General features: G+C 36.0%; 1 pseudogene; it reads left to right on the top strand.

Moving 5' to 3' along the window:
• Nucleotides 1-818: 818 nt before the first annotated feature.
• LOC100931589 lies at nucleotides 819-3012 on the top strand (annotated as a pseudogene).
• Nucleotides 3013-5972: the final 2960 nt, after the last annotated feature.

The following is a 5972-nucleotide window of genomic DNA, read 5'->3' as shown; positions in this document are numbered from 1 at the left end:
GTAGTATGCTATTAGGGGAGAGAAAGTTGACAGGAGAAGTTGAGATACAAAAGAATTTGGCACTGTGTCCAAAGAAACATGAGGTCTGGGATCTTTATGAGGAAAAAAAATACTACTAAATCTGAACTGGCTACCACTGGACTATGACAAGCATACACCACATAAGAAAAGTGCAAAATAGTGGTTACAGCACTTAGCTCCCTATTACACTCCCCTATGGCACCACAAAGAATCATATTGGACAACCCAGTATATCTAAAATTGTAATAAATATTATTCTCTCCCTTCCAAAAGAGGGAATGGGATGCAAATCAATTCAAAGGACATTTCAGATGCCAAATATGGTGCTTAATTTTTTATATATTTGCATTATAATTATATATATATATATATATCTATCATATTTCTATGCTCTACTTTAGCCTATATGATATTTACGTAGCAAAAAATAAGATATATATAGATATAGATATATAATGAAATATTGAAAGCTAAGGTTTTCAAGGTGGATTGAGGACAAATCATGAAGGGATTTGAGCCACAAACTTATAAAGGCAGTTCTTGATATATTGCATTAAAGTTTATAAAGTACTACATATACATTAGCTCATTAGATATTTAAAACAACATGATGAGGTAGTATTTTATTTTTTCTTTGTAGAACTGGGGCCTGGTACAAAGAAAATCCTTAATGAATGCTTATTGGATTGAATTGAAATGTGTCTACATTTTACAGATGAGGAAATTGAGGCAAGGGGAAGTTGTCATATGGTTAATAAATAACAAAAAGAATTTTCCTAGCACTCATCATCAGGAATATGTGTAGAGCCCAGTGAATCTATTTAAGTGTAATAAGTTTTTTGAGTTAACTCAAACAATAATAAAGACCATTGGTTAATCCCAAGTATGGTTAGAACTGAAGCTGAAATGGAGATTGAAACCTTGCTCCTAGATCCTAGAGATTAAGACATGTTGCCAAAATCATCTTCCTAAAAGACAAAGTTTCTTTCAAACTCCTTCCATAACTTAGGATATTGTATTCAAAAAGTAGACAGGGAAAAGGATGTAAAAGGTCCAAAAGATCAAGGATTGCTTTAATGCTATCTCACCCACAGGAAGAATGGTCTTTCAACAGGAATGTTGAATGAAAGTTAAAGAATAGGTCCAGCTATGAAAACCTTTCAGTGTCTCTCATCAGACTGAAGCAATCATCCACACTCCATGATTTAAGGAAGTCACAGAACTTGTTATGCTAGTGGTCTGAAGAGAATTAGTGATTATGGATGGGGAAAAGTCTAAAAAGCACTAGGTTGATTTATTATACATCATACACATGAAGGCAAAAAACTTCTTGTAAGAAAACTAATTATAGAAAGGACATCATTTTTATTTAAAAAGTCATCATACTCAGTGCAGCAGCAGCCCTTCTTTCTCCACAGTGCTCAGTTGCGACCCCCAACTCCCCAGCAACCATGCCAAAGGGACCCTGCAGTTGGCATTGATCTTGGCACCACTTATTCCTTTGTGGGAGTCTTCCAATATGGGAAAGTGAAGATCATTGCTAATGATCAAGGAAACAGGAACACCCCCAGCTATGTTGCCTTCATTGACACAGAATGATTAATTGGTGATGCTGCAAAAAATCAAGTTGTAATGAACCAACACAATTTTTGATGCCAAACGTCTGATTGGTCAAAGATTTGATGATGAAGTTGTACAGTCAGACATGAAGCATTGGCCTTTTACAGTGGTGAATAACACAGGCAGGCCTAAGGTCCAAGTGGAATACAAAGAGGATACCAAAAAGTTTCTATCCTAAAGAAGTATCTTCCATGGTCTTAACCAAAATGAAAGAAATTGGTGAAACTTACCTTTGGAAAACTGTCACAAATGCTGTGGTCACAGGATCAGCCTATTTCAATGATTCCCAACATCAGGCCACAAAAGATGCTGGAACCATTGCTGGTCTCAATGTGCTCCAAATCATCAATGAGCCAACTGCTGCTGGTATTGCTTATGGCTTGGACAAAAAGGTTAGTGCCGAAAGAAATGTGTTGATCTTCAACCTTGGAAGTAGTACTTTTGATGTTTGCATCCTTACCATTGAAGATGGCATTTTGGAAATCAAGTCCACAGCTGGAGATACCCATTTGGGTAGAGAGGACTTTGACAACTTCATGGTCAATCATTTCATTGCTGAGTTCAAGTGAAAGCACAAGGACATCAATGAGAACAACAGGACCATTTGCCATCAGCACACTGCTTGTGAACATGCAAAGTGTAACCTCTTTTCCAGTACCCCTTCCAGCATTGAAATTTGCTACCTCTATGAAGGAATCAACTTCTAAACAGCAATCACCTGAGCCCAGTTTGAAGTGCTGAATGCTGATCTCTTCTGTGGCACACTGTATCCTGTGAAGAAGGCATTAAGAGTTGTTAAGCTAGATAAATCCCAGATTCATGACATTGTCTTGATGGATGGTTTCACTCGCATCCCTCAAATCCAGAAGCTTCGGCAAGACTTCTTCAATGACAAGAAGCTCAACAAGAGCATCAATCCTGATGAATCTGTTGCTTATGGTGGAGCTGTCCAGGCTGCCATTTTGCCTGGAGACAAATCTGAAAATGTGAAGGACTTGCTGTTGGATGTGACTCCTCTTTCCCTTGGAATTGAAACTATGTTCTGACTATGTTGTGACAGTTCTGCCCAAACATAATACCACCATCCCTACCAAGCAGACACAGATCTTTGCCACATTTTCTGACAAGCCTGGTGTGCTTATTCAGTTTTATGAGGGTGAGAGAGCAATGACAAAGGATAAGAACCTGCTTGGCAAGTTTGAGCTCACAGGAATTCCCCTAGCACCCAGAGGTGTTCCTCAGATTGAAATTACATTTGACATTGATGCAAATAACATCCTTAATGTTTCTGCTGTGGATAAGAGCACAGGCAAGGAGAACAAGATCACCATCACAAATGACAAAGATCATCTGAACAAAGAAGACATTTAATAGGTCAGAGGAACAGGAGATGAGAGAAGACAAGTTTCTTCAAATTTTATCTTCTTAACATAAGGTCTAGGGAAATGAGAAATACAGGCAATGAGTGATAGAAGCAAACAAGAAGGTTTCTTCAAAATGTTGTGAATCTTATCTTAACACTGGATAAGACTGACTTCTGGAAGAATAGAATTGAGAACTACAGCAGACAAAATTGATGAGGTGCAACCACATAACAAAAGATTGCATATGACAGAATGTGCAGGAGGAATCTGAATTACTGCTGGATGGACAGCCCATCGAGTCTTCTGGACACATGAAGAGATTGAAAATCATGTCAGAATAAATTAGAGGTCTGCAACAGCTTCATCAACTAAGTTGAATACTGCCATAATGGTTATATGCCAAGGCAGTAGCAATCCTGAGTACGATTCTAAGGTTATTGACCAGCCATCTGAGTGCTTCTGGACCCACATTGAAGAGTGTTGACAGAGTAGATAAATAACAACATTACTTTCAATTAGTACTCAAATTAATGAAGCGAAATCTGTAGAATCTAAAAGTACCATTTAAGCTAATATTAGTAAACTGGCATTCAGAATAACTGAATTTCAGAGATGAATAAGTAAACATAAATAGGATTATCAGAATAGTAATAAGTAAATAAAATTCTCAGGAATAGAAATCTATGTTCATATTTGAGCACTGCCAAGAAATGTTCCATCAAATAAGATAAGACTATTAGAATAGCAGTGAGATCAAATCTATTGGCATGCAATTACTAGAATGAGTAATAGAAGTCATTAAAGATCCTTTACTCAGAATGTGGAAATCTCTAGGTTATTATATCTAGAACACCAAAATGGTTCCCATTAAAAAGAGCAATCTATTTAGAATAGCACTAGATTCAAATCCTATCTCTGGCATCAGCTTCCTATGTGGCATTAAGCAAGTCATTTTAAGATCCCTTTTAACTCCAAATGTATGATCTCATAAGCTTATTAAATGAGAACACATAGGGAACTTACTTTGAGAGGAGGGAGAAAGCACGAATAGGAACTGATGCCCAAGTAAGGGCATCTTTGATGAATTTGATGTCTTTGATGAATTCAAGCCACCTGTCCCAGATTAACTCCATCCTTGGGTAGTTTGAAAAAGAAAACTTAATAGATCTGATTGTTGAGCTATTTTCCATAATCTCATAAATCTTTCTGTTCCAATTCCTGGCATAGTATTTTGCTTTAATTTTTGTAATTAATTGAATAAATATTTGTTAATTGATTTATTGTAGGTGCTTTGAAGCTTATACTCTGTCCCTTGCTAATGATAAAAAGAATACTGGGGCAGAAAGGAATCTTAGCTAGCTATTTATCCTCCCTAGTTACTCATTTCTCATCTATCCAGTGACAAGAAATGGCTCTGCTCCTTTAATTTAACTGTCCTTTGTATGAGTTAGCAAAACCAAAGAGTTCTATGATGGAAATGATCTCTTTTGGAAACAACAACAATTTCAAAACAGAAAAAAATTATAAAAGAAAATTAAATGATGAAAATATTTGGGAAACATCTTTTTTCTCCTACAATAAATAATGAGAAGTATAAAGAGAAAATTAAAATTCTATTTTTTTAGATTCAGTGATGACAGGATATCTTTCCATGCAAAAAGAGAGAGGGTGATATTTGCCAATCTTACATCTTCATAGTTCAGGCCACATATGAGATTTGATACAGCCTTGGATATAGTTGAGCATGGCTATTCCATATTTAGAGATCTTGACTCCACTTTCCATTTCTTATCAAACTCATACAATAACTGTCTTGAAGGGAAAAAAGTATAGAGGTATCTCAGGGAATCACTTCAATATCTTGATAACTATAAAATATTGTGACTTTAATCCTCAGATCTACTTCTTTCTTAATGGGAGTTGACAGCTAAGAGTCAAATAATACATTTTAAAGGAAGGTGTCCATCTTCAGGTGCTATGTTTTAAGATGATAAATGTGACAGAATACATAAGCACACTTAATTAGACAAACACAAGAAACAATAATCATATTGTTGTTATCAAACCTTCAGAGATCATCAGTCATATCATAGTGGCTAGCCAGTGAATAATTTAATATTCCATGACCCCCAATTCCCACTGTGTCCCTAGCCTGCAATTAATGCCTGCATTCTTTTACATAGCCAAAATTAAGAGTGGGAAATTTTCATATGGTTTTCTGAACCAAGGAGCCTGGTTTATGCAGATTAGAAACCATAATCATAGAGATCATGTACAAGCAATGCCAATCTTACCATTTTTTTTTTTTTAGAATTACTTCCTGTTCGTTTCTATCAATCACTCAAATCAGCATACTTTTCTGGTATTTTTTTTCTTTCTGTCTTTTCTTTCTTTCTTTCTTTCTTTCTTTCTTTCTTTCTTTCTTTCTTTCTTTCTTTCTCTTTCTTTCTTCCTTTCTTCCTTCCTTCCTTCCTTCCTTTGTTTTTCTTCTTTCCTTTCTTCTTTCTTTCTTTCTTTCTTTCTTTCTTCCTTCCTTCCTTCCTTCCTTTCTTTTCCTTTCCCTTCCTTCCTTCCTTCCTTCCTTTTTCTTCTTTCCTTTCTTCTTTCTTTCTCTTTCTTCCTTCCTTCCTTCCTTCCTTCCTTCCTTCCTTCCTCCCTTTCTATAATCTTCAAATGAATTCATATCTCTGACATAAAATTTTCTGGGCTGTGATTTTTCTCAATTGAGTTCATTTAATATGAACTACTTAGTTTTAGAGGTAGCCAATTCTCCTCTTTGCTTCTGATTTCATGAATCTTACCCAGAGTGAAGAATTCTTGACTTCCTTGAAACTTGGAAAAGCTGGACAACAGGCCCAGATCTTAAGGGAGAAGATAGCCACTTAATCCCAATCTGTTACCAGACTATCACCGCCACTGAGATAATTTGCCTTTCTCTTTCTAATGCCAAAAAGACTTTTATAGATT

Source organism: Sarcophilus harrisii, chromosome 4 (assembly GCF_902635505.1).
Source record: "Sarcophilus harrisii chromosome 4, mSarHar1.11, whole genome shotgun sequence".
Lineage (NCBI taxonomy): Eukaryota > Metazoa > Chordata > Mammalia > Dasyuromorphia > Dasyuridae > Sarcophilus > Sarcophilus harrisii.
Note: the sequence above shows the minus strand (reverse complement) of the source record. Positions and strands in the feature narration are given on the sequence as shown.